Genomic DNA, 15,488 nt, shown 5'->3' on the forward strand with positions numbered 1-15,488 from the left:
CATACATAAGAAAAAATGGGGAAAACCCCGTCGCCGCATGAGGGGCCATTCGATAGGCCGCGAGTACCCCCGGCACCTGTAAGTCCCAATCAACCTGATCGTCGCAGACCTGTTGGCACAACATAGACGTAATCGTCCTGTTCAGACGCTCAACCATCCCGTCAGTCTGCGGGTGGTAGGGGGAAGTACGCACTTTCTTTGTACCCAACAGGTCGCACACCTCGCGCAACAAAACGCTCGAAAAATTCTTTCCTTGATCCGTCAGCAAGCGTTCGGGGGCGCCCTTGTCCAAAACATAACCCTGGACAAAGGCGTCCGCCACCGCCGCAGCCGACTGGTTGGCGAGCGGCCATGCCATAGGCCATCGGGTGAAGTATTCCACGCCAACCAGCAGGAACCTATTTCCCCTTGGTGTAGCCGGAAAGGGCCCCAAGATGTCCAACGCTACCAATTCGTTTATACGCGAAACCTGAATGGATTGCAGCGGTGGATTAGCTGCCAATGGTGGCGGTTTCCTTTTGGCGCACCCTACGCATCCCTTAAGAATATTCGCCACGTCGTTACCCATCCCCGGCCAATAATAGTCTCGCTGGATTAGGGCGAGCGTTTTGTGAAAACCCAGATGCATGAGCCGTTCATGAGCTGCCAGAACAACCCTACCCCGCATAGCAACAGGCACAACGAGCACGTGACGCCGGGACATGTTGTCCCACTTCATCAAAAGGCCCTGTCTGCACACCCAGGAACCGACCCGCGCCTCCCCTACCTCGGGAGTGCCAACTTTCCGACGTAGCGTAAGTAGGGAGCTGTCGGACATCTGGAGACGGCCCCACTCAATGAGGGGCAACGACAACAGCGAATCCCTCCCCGTGGGGGCGTCCTCTCCCGGGGTGTCAGTGGTGGCGAGCGCAACTCCCGGGGTGCCGGCGACCGGGGGTTTGCACCGCGCCGATCCCAACAAACATGTGCAGTCCGTGCACGGAGGCAACCGCGACAAGGCGTCCGCATTTGAGTGTCGCAACCCCTTGCGGTAAATCGTCGTGAATTGGTAGTCTTGAAGGACCTCCAACCATCGGGACAATTGGCCCGACGGCTGTGCCACGCGCATAGCGTATTGTAGAGCCGCATGGTCCGTACGGACCGTAAAATGACGGCCGTAAAGATACGGCCTGAATTGCTGTGTAAAAAACACAATGGCTAACAATTCACGACGAGTTACGCAATAGCGTTGTTCGGCGGGGGAAAGAACTCTACTACCGTAGGCGACCACCCGTTCAACCCCCCCGACCACCTGTGAGAGCACCCCCCCGATACCCGTATTGCTGGCGTCCGTGTCAAGCAAAAACGGTTGTGTGAAATCGGGGTAACACAAGGGGGGAGCCTGCACCAAGGCGTCACGGAGGGAGCAGAACGCAGCCTCCTCTTCCGCCCCCCAGTGAAACCTCACACCCTTAGCCGTCAAAGCGTGCAGGGGCCTGGCTATGGTGGCAAATTGCTTGACAAAACGACGGTAATAGGAGGCGAAACCAATGAAACTACGAACCTCCGTGACCGAGGTTGGCGTTGGCCATGAGCTGACGCAATGCGTCTTAGCAGGGTCCGTCGAGATCCCTGAACGACTCACGATATGGCCCAAATACCTGACCGATTCCCGAAGCAGAAAACATTTAGCCGGTTTAAATTTAAGCTTAGCGGAACGCATCCTGAGGAACACCGCTCTCAGTCGCTGGAGGTGCTCCTCGAAAGTCCGACTAAAGACGATGATATCGTCGAGATAAATCAAACAGGTATCCCATTGGAGGCCCGACAAAACCAATTCCATGAGTCTCTGGAACGTGGCGGGAGCGGAATGTAAGCCCATGGGCAAACGGTTGAATTCAAATAGGCCCCCAGGTGTCCGGAAAGCAGTTTTAGGTTTAGACTCGTTATCGAGTGGCAATTGCCAAAATCCAGAAAGCAGATCGAGTGTGGAAAAAAACTGCGCTCCCGCCAAGGCATCCAGCGACTCATCCATCCTGGGGAGCGGATACGCATCCGCCATCGAGATTTTGTTTAAGCGGCGGAAATCGACACAAAACCGCAAGGACCCGTCCTGTTTCTTTACTAGGACAATAGGAGCACCCCACGGACTAGAAGAGGGCGAAATGATATCGGCCGCCAACATATCACTAACCGCCGATTGCACATGTTCCTTCTCGGCTGGGCTGAGCCGGAAGGGATTCTGACGAATAGGGGCCGCGTCCCCTGTAGCTATGTGGTGGCGCAACAGGTCAGTGCAGCCGATATCGTACTTATGTTTGCTGAACACGTCAGCAAACTCGATTAGCAAACCCCTCAATGCTCCCAATTGCACCTCGGACAAGTTAGCAGAACCCGCACACAACGAGTCCAACCACTCAGTCCCCTCATCACTTGGAGGATGCGACTCGACAGTGAAATCTGCTTGAGCCACGAGCCGTTCCTCAACGGGTAGCGGCACGGCGTGAGCCAGCACCGTTCCCTGCGCAATTACGGCCGGCCGCGACCCCGTATTCAGGACCATTACGAACGGCTCACTGTCCCCTCTCACCATGGTTTGAGCAACCGCTAAGTCGAGGCCCCTACTGGCCCTGTTAGACGGCCCCAACAGCACCCCCTGTGCCTCCGCACCCACCTCGAGTGGCTTCCTGAACCGAAGGGGTACTAACATTTGCGATCCCGGGGGCACCCGTACAGTGTGAGTTGCCAGCGCCTGCACCGTCGCACAAACCGTGCGCATTTTGGTCGGACTCGACAAGAACGCAACCCGCCGACCTGACGGAAGCTCTATGCAGGCCTGATCTATAAGAATTTTGATGGGCATTTTGGACAAAAAGTCCGTACCTAGCAAACAGGGAACGGCCAGCGATGATGATACAAAAATAGGGCCCGCCAATTTGATGTCACCAATGCAAATAGTCGCCCGAATCTGGCCGATGATCCCCAGGGATCCCCCATTCGCCGCATAAAATGGCACGTCTACTGGCAGAAGGGGTCTACTTTGGACGGGAAGAATGTTATAAATAAGGTCCGAGATGATGGTGGCCGACGCACCCGTGTCAACAAGCACCCGGACCTCAACCCCGTCAATAAACCCCGTTACCACGGACGACCCGGCCGACGCAGCCACGATCCTGTGGGCCAATTCGGACCACTCGACTGCTTGCGGGCCGCGTACGGACCCCCCTCGCCGAAATGAACCCCCGGCACCCAGCCGCGAACCCCCCACCGCGAAGCGGCGACCCGACTGTGCCGTTTTTGTGGACCGAACGTGTGAGGTGCCGCGACTTGCCGGGTTTTGTTGGGATGACTTGTGGCCCTGGTCGTCGTCCCGACGTGGTCCTGTGGCGCGCTGACGCGGGGCCCGGCACCCGGCTGCGACGTGACCCCGAAGGCCGCAGTTGTAGCAGACGACGGACGTCGTAGGTTTCGGTTGCTCCAGCTTGCGGGGTGAACGTGTGGGCGAACGACCTCCCGTTCTCCACTCCCCCGGACGCGATGCAGCGAAGGCCTGCTCCTGCTCCGCAGCTGGCTGAGGTTCGGCGATCGTGGCGGCCAGTGCCGCGTTCCCCGGCCATTTGCAGACGACCCCCGGCTTGCGTTTGAGGACCTCGTACGCGTGAATGCTCGTGGCGATCGCCAGGGAGCAGATATCCATCTCGTCCGCCACGTTGATGGGGACCCCCAACTCGTGGGCCAACACCAGCAGCTGCTCCGTCACCATGGCGTCCTTCCCCTCCTTATCCATGCGGGGAAAAGCTGCGTCCGCCAAGGCGAGTAGTGCCGTGCGATAGGCGAGCGTCGTTTCTCCAGCCACCTTCCGCCGATCGTAGAACTGGTGGCGACACGTGGAGGGCGGCCCGAACACCTTCGCCATCAGGTGTAGTGCGGCCTGGAGCGTAGAGCGGGACGACCTTGCAGCAGATGTGAAGGCTGCAAGCGCGTCGTCGTCAAGCATCGCTGGCAACGCACGCAGGGCAGTGGTGTCGGACCACCCCGACATCTCCTGATGAGCGAGGAACCTTCGTTGGAAGGCTCCCCAGTCGCCCCCATCCGCCTTGAACGCCGACAGCGCGGGCAATCTTTGCTGGAGGACCCGATCGTCGTCGACGTCGGAGAGATTTTCCCGCGCTCCGCTGTAGTTGTGTAAAATGTCGGCTCGGTTGTCAGGCGCAAAATGGAGAGCTCCGGCGCGCGCTGATGACGTGGGCTGCGCTGCGCGGAGGTGTCCGGCCACGTGGCGTCCGTCTTTCCCGCCAATCGGTGGCGGCCCCCCAAAAACGGCGGCAACTTCCAGACTTTTGGCGCGAAGCGCCTTTTGGCGGGAATCCTCCAACGTCGCTTCCTCCACCAACCCCGCAGCCGTTTTTCCGCTCGCCGGAACGGAGATGTCGGCCAAGACAGCGGCGGCGGCGAGTAGCAACTCCGCCAACCGGGAGTGCGCGTCCTGGAGGCTGGTGTCGGAGGCAAGCGGAGCGTCGGCCATCACCGCGAAGTGCTGCATCGGCGGCAACTCCTCGTCCTCTACTCCCGAGGTTGGTGTCCCCGGTACGCCGTCGTCGTCCCGACCTCGCTCGTGGGTACGGGTAGTCTTCCTTGTGTCCATACTTCTTGAAGACAGGTTTACTTCTGACGCCAGTTGTAATGTAGTAACTCGGCGGGAGACGACTTCACGGGTAACACACTCTTTATTTTATCAAACTCGTTCACAGGTGACTAACACCTACTTTGTATCTCGGGTGACAAACACCCACTTAGTATCTCGGGTGACAAACACCCACTTAGTATCTCGGGTGACAACCACCCACTTAGCTACTTGGCGACTAACGCCCACTGAGCTACTCGGATGACCAACATCCACTTAGTATCTCGGGTGACAAACACCCACTTAGCTACTCGGCGACTAACGCCACTGAGCTACTCGGATGACCAACATCCACTTAGCTACTCGGCGACTAACGCCACTGAGCTACTCGGGACACTCCCTGCCCGGGGTATCCGTCTCGACTGTGGGTCCCCAGCCCGACCCACGGGGGCGTCGGACCCCGGGTCCCACAGCCTCGCCTCCGAGCCACACAGGGCCCCGGTCCCCACAAGGACGGCGGGACTAGGGGTCTCGGGGCACTAGGTCTTCAGCTCCGTCTTCGGGTCTTCAACTGGGTAACTCTCCCCGAGTGCTCTCGCGCGTCCCCCTTTATACCCCACCTGCGGACGTCGCTGCGAGCACCCACTTATTCGACCAATCGCTGGGCGCTGGCTACGATCCTCTTTTCCCACATCTCATCGTGCCTCACCACCCACGCCGCGCCGCCCCGTCATCTGTCACTCCCGGCGCGCGCGTCCACACCACGCCCACAACGCGTGCCCAACCCCGCACCCCGCGCCGCCCCGTGATCCATCACTGTCACAGTCGGCGCACGTCAATACCACCACTACAGTATCCTAATCCTTGACCAGGTCAATGTAGCAGATTTGTAGGGCCAGTTGAAACTCTCTACACCTCTTCTGGCCTCATACCACAATGGGGCTCCGAAAGCCTCTCAGTGTGCCTTGCAAGGCGATGTTGAATAATCCTTGCCAGGAGCTTTTCGGCACGCTGAGGAGGAAGATGTTCCTGTTGTTGTTACAGTTTGTGCAGTCTCCCTTATTACAGAGGGGGGCCGCCAGGGTATCCTATCAATCCTGCGGAACTCGTCCAGACTGTTATTATGATGTCATATAGGGCAGTCTGCACACAAACGCCACCCTTCCTCAGCATGTCACTTGAAAGGTCATATCTTCCCGGCACTTCACCTGGTTCCTAGCTCCGGATCGCCCTTCGCACTTCCTGAACAGATGGCACTTGAGCAAACCACGCACTAATAGCGGCTACTTTCTTCAATATTTGAGGCTCAGCAGCCTGTGATACTGGTTGAGCTGAGGGGGTTTCCTTCCCCAAAGACGTCCAAGAAATGCTCAGCATTAATATTAGCCACTAACTTCTTTGAGCTATCATTTGCGACATCCAGAGGTCACTTCTGAAAAAGAGCTAAACAGCTCAGTGGCGCCTTTTACATGGTACACATTTTTTTTGGATAGTTTAGTTCAGCACTTGCCTTCCACGCAGCCATGTTGAATACCATCTGGGACATCTTTGTCTTTGGCTTTGATGTTCATTCGAGAGACTGTGAATGATTAGCTCCTGGCAATGATTAAGCGCCTATTATCTTGTCTGTGGGATCCATGCTCATACCAAAGACAAAGATCCCCACCTCGTATAGCCTTCGCAGGCTGTTGGGGACAAGTGATGTTAGTGACGAGCAGCGCCTATAGACCAGCACCACGCCCGGCTGCCTTTGTCTCCCCCAGTTGCTGGTGTTATATACACACTCGCACACGGATACCGCACATGACCCAGGCCCTCGGAACCACGCCCAGCCGCCTTTGTCTCTCTCTCCCCAGAACTGACGTTCACGCATTATACCACGTATTCAGATCGACCTCAGGTGGTTAGCCTGGGTTCATTAAGGGGGAAAGGGGGGGAGGGCAGCGGTCTATCCACTGCGCCACCGCTCCCCACATAGACAAAAACAAAGTTCCCCATGTAACCTCTAAGAGACTGTTGGGGCAAGTGCTGTTATGATGGTCGGCATGGTGGCACACGAGGGGGTGATGTGGCGAGCAACACAGCCAGTCTCTACCCCTGGGCTGATGTTGTATACACACCGCTCTAGATACAAATTTAAGGCTGAGTCGACCAAGAGGGGAGCCAGGACCGGCTTAAAATATTCACTGTCACTGATGTTTGGTTGTGAGCCAAGATCGAACTCGGGTCTCTGCTGCCGAGTTGGTTAGCGCAGTGCGACGCGCTAACTGCAGCGCCAACGTTCCCCGTGCATAGGCAATTCGCGCACAGGGGGAACCGTGTATGTAGCCGAGCGGTCATAATCGACTGGGCTGCCCTGCTTAATACTGCGGCTGCTGTTCATTAACCTGTAAATATACTACTGCTGTGAGTTTGTGAGTGGGTGTGTGAGTGAGTATGTGAGTGAGTAAGTGGGTGTGTGAATAGTTGAGTGTGTGTGAGTGGGTGTGCGAGTGGTTGGGTGAGTAGGTAAATGGGTGAGTGGGTGTGAGTGGGTAAGTGGGTGTGCGAGAGGCACCCTCTCGCACACCCACTTACCCACTCAACTGGTCCCGCTCTTTAAGAAGGGGGACCGCACAGACTGTAACAACTACAGGGGCATCTCCCTCAGTGTGTCGGGACAGGTCCTGGAAAGGATTATTCAACATCGCCTTGCCAGGAACCTTGAGGAGAGGCTTGCGGAGCCCCAATGTGGTTTCAGGAAAGGGCGGTCCTGTACAAATGCCATATTATCTGTTCTTCTACGATAGCCGAGGTGTAGGGAATTCCAACAGGACCTACATATCTGTATGTTGACCTGGTTAAGGCCTATGATACCATCAATAGGGCTGGGCTGTAGGTTGTTCATCGTGCTTTCGGAGTCACTCACTCTCTGCTCAAAATAATTAAGAACCTTCATGATGGTGGGCAAGCTACGTGGCCAGGAGTTGGAGCCATTCCCTGTTCACTTTTTTTCCAAACACATAGTTCGTGAAACCTTCAATGGCTGTAACGGAGGAATCTACATATGGTAGAGATACAATAGGAGGCTAATTGATGCCAAGGTGGGGTCGAAGGATGGCTCCCTATTGGTTTATCATGTTACGTATGCTGATGATCTGGTGATTGATGCTCACTCAGAGGAGGAGTTGGAGCCGCTGCTGCTGAACTTGGAGCGTTCCACTTAGAGGTGGGGCCTTACCATCAGCCCCACCAGAACTGAGCACCTGCCTGGGTATGTTGTGTCACCAAACACTCCACCCTCTCAACTCCCGATTGGTGACGGGAATAATTGTGGGGAAAGTAGAGAGTTTCGCATACCTTGGAAGCGTGCTTATGACCAGCTCCGGTTTGACATCAGAGGTATCACTCCGAATCAGTCGAGCGGCGTTATCTTTTGATCGGTTGCGTAACGCTGTGTAGCAGTTACCTGGTCTGTTGCTCCACACGAAGCTTCAGGTCTTTTCAGCCACGGTCATGCCCTCCCTTCTCTATGCTTTTGAAACGTAGAACTCTCTAATGGAGCCTCTTCTCTGGTTAGAAATATTCAGGCTGGCCTGCCTACGATCCATCCCAGGCTTAACCAGGATGGACTGTGCGATGAGCTCACAAATCCTCGAGAGATTTGGACAGAGCCTCATTAGTGAGCTCATCCGGCAGGCAAGGCTGCATTGGCTGCGTCATGTAGCCAAGATGCCCAGCCACCGCATGCCCAAAGAGCTTCTGGTCAGCCAGATTGAAGGAGCTAAATGGGCACGGCATAGGCTGGAGAGGAGATGGAGTGATGTGTTACAAGAGGATGTGGAGCTGAGTCGACTTGCAGATGACTGGAATCAGCGGTGTCAAGATCAGCCTCTGTGGAGTAGGCTCGTGAAGGACGCCGCTACTTGGCAGTTGGAGACAGTCGCCCTCCAGCAACAACGGAGGGCAGTGGAGCGACGCTCAAGCAACGAGCGGAGCGCCAGGTGGCTAAAACACAGCAAGTTAGTACTGTAGAGGGCACAGGTGGTGCATCGGCCAGTCATCTCAGTCAACCCATGGCACTCCAAGTGGCCTTAAAGTGCACATCGCCTGGCACAAGTGCCGTGGAGGCGTCACCACCACTTAGTGGCGAATGGTGGTTGTTGTTGGATGAGTGATTTAGTGGTAGAGTGAGTGAGTGAGTGGATGATTGGGTGAGTGCTTTGAGAGAGTGAGTGGGTGGGTGAGTGAATGGGTGAGTGAGTGCTTTGAGCGAGTGAGTGGGTGCATCAGTGAGTGGATGAGTGAGTGGGTGATTGAGTGGATGAGTGCGTGATTAACTGAGTGTGTGGACGAGTAAGTGAGTGGTTGAATAAGTGTGAATGAGTGGGTGAGTAAGTGAGTGGATGAGTGAGTGAGTGGATGAGTGAGTGGGTGGATCGGTGGGTGAGTTGATGAGTGGGTGAGTGAGTGAATGACCGAGTGAGTGGGCGAGTGCATACCTGTCAATCCATTATCAGTGCCTATCTTATTACAGACCAAGTCAGACCTTGTTGGTCACACGTGTGAAAATAAAAATAGTTTAAGCTTAAATATCGTTGTATGTGTTTCACTAGTGGCGATGTTTACTCCACACCACTACACCGGGTAACTCATTTGAGGCTGAGTCGACCTAGGAGAGGCTACGTGTACCGGTTCAGATAAAAGTTACTGGTGGTGCCTGTCAGCGGGAATCGAACTCGGGGGTCGCCGGGTTCGTTCTGACCCCCCTCTCACTCCACGGCAAAGACAAAGATCCCCCGTGTAGCCTGTTAGCAGACTGTCGGGGCAAGTGCTGCTAGTGAGCAGCACGTTTGAAGGGCCCAGCACTGTGGCACACGAGAGGGGGGTTTGGGACTGGCCAGCACCACGCCCGGCCGCCTTTGTCTCCCTCCGGTGGCGACGTTTACTACGCATCGCACCGGGTAACTCATTTGAGGCTGAGTCGACCTAGGGGAGAGAGGGGCCCCCAGGAATGGGTTCAGATGATCGTCACCTGGTGTCGGTGGTGGAATCGAACTGGTGCCTCTGTTAGGTTGGCAGCACAGCGCAGAGCTAAACCACCACCACCTTCATAACTTCAACCGAGAAGATGGATACAAATTGAGCAATCATTGGAAGGATGTTATTAACCAGGTAAAACCTTAACTGCTTTATGGTGTTGCCTTAATATCCACATCTCCAGTTTCTTCAGCCTCTCCCAGCCCCGCTCACTTTCCCCCCCCCCCCCCCCCCCCCCCGGGATTTTGTCGTGCTCGTGCCTTGCTCGCCCTGTAATCCCTCTAACTTGCAGCACTCAACTCCCCCTACCCCACACTCCCCTCTCTATCTCTCCTCCCTGGCTCCTCCCCCCTCTCTTACCTATATAGCCTCTTGTTACAGCAGCCCTTTTGCCCACTTCAGCAATTGTTTCTTGCTGTGGTTGTCCCACCTGATGACGGACGCTTGTGTTGCGCCCGAAACGTCGTGATTTAATTTGTTTTATACCTACGTGACTTTACCGAAAGAACCAAAGAGTCCACCACCGCCGCCGCCACCACACCGCGGACGTTAGTAACGCGGCGAATTGTGTGATCTGAGCCATTTTACTTGGGGGAGACAAAGGCGGCCGCGAAACATCATCCCCCGTCGCGACCAAGACACAAATAGGAGCTCGCTAACTGTGGAGGCGGTGGGGGGAGGGTGGGGATGGTGATATGGGGAGCGGTGGCGCAGTGGTTAGCGCGCTAGGCTTCACTACTGCGGACCCGGCTGGAGACCCGAGTTCGATCCCCCGCTCACGGCCACCACCACCCCTCAGTGATAGCGATTATCTGAACAAACCGTAACCTGAGCCTCCCCTAGGTCGACTCAGCCTCAAATGAGTATCTGGTGCAGCGGTGTTCAGTAGTAAACATCTGAAGTCCTGCACCTAGCCTGGCACAGCAGTCATCCCATAGACACCTGCAGGGTTTGTCCCGTGACCTCCTCCTCCTGCACCTAGCCTGGCACAGCAGTCAACCCATAGACACCTGCAGGGTCTGTCCCGTGACCTCCTCCTCCTGCACCTAGCCTGGCACAGCAGTCAACTCATGTGGCACCTGCAGGGTCTGTCCCGTGACCTCCTCCTCCTGCACCTAGCCTGGCAAAGCAGTCAACCCATAGACACCTGCAGGGTCTGTCCCGTGACCTCCTCCTCCTGCACCTAGCCTGGCACAGCAATCAACTCATGTGGCATCTGCAGGGTCTGTCCCGTGACCTCCTCCTCCTGCACCTAGCCTGGCACAGCAGTCAACCCATAGACACCTGCAGGGTCTGTCCCGTGACCTCCTCCTCCTGCACCTAGCCTGGCACAACAGTCAACTCATGATGGCACCTGTAGGGTCTGTCCCGTGACCTCCTCCTCCTCCTGCACTTCGCCTGGCACAGCAGTCAACCCATAGACACCTGCAGGGTCTGTCCCGTGACCTCCTCCTCCTCCTGCACCTAGCCTGGCACAGCAGTCAACTAATGTGGCACCTGCAGGGTCTGTCCCGTGACATCCTCCTCCTGCACCTAGCCTGGCACAGCAGTCAACCCATGTGGCACCTGCAGAGTCTGTCCCGTGACCTGCCAGCAGCGAGCCTTCGACACATAACGTGGCCTCAAAGTGCACCTAGCCTGGCACAAGCGCCGTCACCGCCACTTTTCGGCTGTATTGGCATTGGTCTGTGTATCTCTGTGTGCATCTCTGCACTTGCCCCAACAGTATGTTCAGGCTATACGTGGGATCTTTGTATGTGTATCTCTGTGTGTCTGTGTGTGTGTCTCCGTGTGTTTGTGTGTGTGTGTCTCTGTGTGTGTGTCTCTGTGTAACTGTGTGTGTGTCTCTCTGTGTGTGTGTGTCTCTGTGTAACTGTGTGTGTGTCTCTGTGTGTGTCTCTGTGTGTCTGCACTAGTGACGATTATCTGAACTGGTCCTGGGCCTCCCCTAGGTCGACTCAGCCTCAAATGAGTACCTGGTTCGGTATGTACACATCGCCACTGGGGAGACAAAGGCGGCCGGGCGTGGTGCTGGTCACCCACCCCCTCGTGTGCCACAGTGCCGGTAGCCTTCATCGGTGCTGCTGGCTGCTCGCTACTAACAGCACTTGTCCCGACAGTCTGTATGAGGCTGCACGGGGAATCTTTGTCTCTGTGTGTGTATAGGTGTTGCTTGTTACTAGCAACACTTGCCCACAACACTCTGTTAGAGGCTACCTGGGTCATCTTTGTCTTGTTGGGGTGCTGATGGATGGCTGCGGAGTCTTCGAGGGAGGGAGGGAAGGAAGGCCTCTGATTGGGTCCCCCGAGTTCTCAAACCTCTCCCCTCCTCTCTTCACACCGCCCCCCACACCCCCGGGGTGAATTTAAAAGGCGGCGTTGCATCGGCTACTCCGGCAGAGACCAGAGGACCTACCCTCCTCAATCTCTCCCCATCTCTCTCCCCATCCCATCCCACCACGCGCAGCGCTCCCCAGATCTTCCGAGCGTCCACAGGTGAGCGGAGCAACTGTGGACTCGTGTCTCTGTGTAGCTGCCTTGTCTCTGTGTCTCTGTGTCTCTGCCTTCTCTCTGTGTCTCTGTGTCTCTGTGTCTCTGCCTTCTCTCTGTGTCTCTGTGTCTCTATGTGTCTCTATGGGTATCTGTATATGGCTGTGGGTCTCTATGGGTCGTTTTGTGTCTCTGTGGGTATTTATAACGCGTTATGGGTTTCTGTGAGTCTATGAGTCTCTATGTATGTATGAGTCTCTATGGATCTGTTTCTATATGTGTGTCTCTATGGGTCGCTATGAATCTCTATGTATTACTATGTATCTGATATGTCTCTATGGGTCTCTATGTCTCTATGGGTCTCTATGTGTCTGTGGGTCTCTATGTTTCTATGTGTTTCTATGGGTCTCTCTGCATCTGGTATGTGTCTCTGTGGGTCTCTATGTATATATGTGTCTCTGTGGGGCTCTGTGAGTCTCTATGAGTATCTGAGTCTCTGTATATATGGGTATCTATGTCCCTGTGGGTCCCTCGAGGTATCTGTCGGTATCTGTGATTCTCTACGAGTCTCTATGAGTTTCTATGTATCTATGTGTCTCTGTGGGTTCTCTATGAGTCTCTATGAGTCCATATATCTACGTGTCTCTGTGTGCCTCTATGGGTCTCTGAGTCTATATGTATCTATGTGTATCTAATGGGTTCTCTATGAGTCTCTATATGTCTGTATGAGTCTCTCTGCATCTGTTGTGAGTCTCTGTGGGTTTCTATACGTAATTTTCTCAAATATTTACGCGATCTAACCCAAAAAAAATGTCTTACGGACCATACGGTTTATCCTGTATTCTTGTAATAAATATATATATATATTTGATTGTGTTTCTCCCTTGTTATGGAACGTTGCAGGATGAACGTTGAGATTTATTAAGGGCACGGGGTTACCAATAAGGTCTGAATAGATCTGTAATAAGGTAGGGCACTGATTAGGGGTTGACATGTATTTTGAAGTCTCCCATATACTCCAATGTTAAAGTCTCCCATAGATTCCAAAAATAAAATCTCCCATAGACCACAATGTTAAAAGCTCCCATAGACTCAAATGTTAAAATCTCCCATATACTCCAATGTTAAAGTCTCCCATAGACTCCAATGTTAAAGTCTCCCATAGACCCCAAAGTTAAAATCTCCCGTAGACTACAATGTTAAAGTTTCCCATAAACTCCAATATTAAAGTTTCCCATAGACTCCAATGTTAAAGTCTCCCATAGACTCCAATGTTAAAGTCTCCCATAGACTCCAATGTTGAAGTCTCCCATAAACTCCAATCTTAAAATCTCCCATAGACTCCAATGTTAAAGCCTCTCATAGACTCCAATGTTGATGAAGTATACCTGTCAACCCATACGGTTTAACCGTATTTTTGTACAGGAGACATTGAATTTTCAGTTTCACACTGTTGACAGCCGTTTCAATACGGGCAAAAAAATAAGAAAAAAAATGTTTATTTGTTTGTGTTTCTCCCTTGTGATGGGACTTTGTAGGATGAACGTTGAGATTTATAAAGGGCATGGGGTCACTAATAAGGTCTGAATTGGTCTGCAAAAAGGTAGGGCACTGATTAGGGGTTGACAGGTTTGTCGTTGATGGTTTTAGAAAGGACATCCGAAGCCCTTAGCCACGGTACTTCTGTCAAACATCTACCCATAGCCCCCCGGTCTCTGGAAACATTTGACCCTGCGACCTGGAGAGCAGGGGCGAATTCTATATTTCAGCGATCTAACCTAAAAGAATAACCTGTGTTATGGATGGAATGATATTGGTCACGAAAGCCTACATGTTAAACTAAACAGTATGGGTTGACAGGTATGCAACTAAATCTTGACTTTCGTGACTGCAGGAATTCATATTTGTTGGGTCTTTTGGTAAAGTCACGTAGATAGTAATCTAGATTTGAAGTTTTCGTGACTTCAGGGATCCATACTCTTTGGTTCTTTCGGTAAAGTCACGTAGGTATCAAATAAAATAAATTAAATCACGACGTTTCGGGCGCAACACAAGCGTCCGTTATCAGGTGGGACAACCACAGCAAGAAACAATTGCTGAAGTGGGCAAAAGGGCTGCTGTGACAAGAGGCTATATAGGTAAGAGAGGGGGGAGTATGAGAGCCATGTAAGTTTGCATCTTCACCGCAAGTACTGTGTGGTTAATGCAGAGACTTAATGCCTTGCAAAAGCTACAATCCATTTGGTGTTTGAACATCTTAACACAACTCTTGTTGTATTACTGCCAGAAAGGGGAAAACACTCATTCTTATTATTCATACGTTTACACTGGCAAAAAGGAATCCCATGATGTAGCTGCTGCTCACCCGGAGATGGATGTGGCTCTGCTACGTGTGGCATTTCCCTTGTACCGTTCGCCTTTGGGCATTGTTCTCTGGTCTGACGCGAGTGGTGAGACGAGTACTCTGTTATAGGGCAATCCGTTTGAAAAGCAATACATGTAATATTACTATCAGAGCCATGTGTGTTTGCATGTTCATCACAAATACTGTGTGGTTAATGCAGAGACTGCATTCCATGCTAAAGGTTTTATCTATTTGGTGTTTGACCATCTTTACACAACTCCTGTTTTATTGCCAGAAAGGGTATGAACCTATTCTTATTTTTCACACGGGTTATCTGTGTGCTGGAAATACTTGTGCATTTTGCTGTGGGTTTAAATCTCCAACACACAACCGGTTAGTGCTGAACTAAGTAACTTCCTTGGCCACAAACCCTTAACTAATTAGCTGTGGTGTCGAGCGTTGGTGGGTTTATCGACACAACATCTATATTTACAGAGATTTAACCCAAAATACATATCATTTATGGATGATTATTAGTGTAATAGTAATGTTGCTGCTACTGCTGTTATCAATGTCCAAATTTAAACCCAACGTTTGTTGAGCTATAATTTGTGGTTGGCCAGTTCACTTCAGAAACATACGTTGATCATTACATTAGTAGGCTTTGTCTGATATGATGTGGGATGGTTTAGTTGTATGTCTGAATGTATGTGTGTTTGTGTGTATTGTGTGATGAGTCTAAGGGTATCTGTGTGATGAGTCTGTGGGTCTCTGTGCGATGAGTTTATGGGTCTCTGTGTGGTGAGTCTGTGGATCTCTGTGTGATGAGTCTACTGGTCTCTGTGTGATGAGTCTGTGGGTCTCTGTGTGATGAGTTTACTGATCTCTGTGTGATGTGTCTCTGGGCCTCTGTATGATGAGTCTATGGGTATCTGTGTGAGTCTCTGGTTTAGGTTTATTTATATTGTAATTGGTTTGTTTACCTTACCTATACTAATAGGGGTTTTCCCCTTTTTTATGGCAACAAAACTG

General features: G+C 52.8%; 1 protein-coding gene across 1 annotated transcript in view; it reads left to right on the plus strand.

Annotated features, from left to right (window-relative positions):
* The first annotated feature begins 12,009 nt into the window (after positions 1-12,009).
* The window catches only part of LOC144733866 (acidic mammalian chitinase-like), a 46,688-nt gene continuing 43,209 nt past the window's right edge, over positions 12,010-15,488 (plus strand). Inside the window, exon 1 of the mRNA XM_078615874.1 lies at positions 12,010-12,118. The gene's annotated coding sequence lies outside the window, so the exon portion shown is untranslated. The remainder of the gene's footprint in view (positions 12,119-15,488) is intronic.

The sequence above is a fragment of the Lampetra planeri genome, chromosome 48, assembly GCF_965212315.1.
Source record: "Lampetra planeri chromosome 48, kcLamPlan1.2.h2, whole genome shotgun sequence".
In the NCBI taxonomy this organism is placed as follows: domain Eukaryota; kingdom Metazoa; phylum Chordata; class Hyperoartia; order Petromyzontiformes; family Petromyzontidae; genus Lampetra; species Lampetra planeri.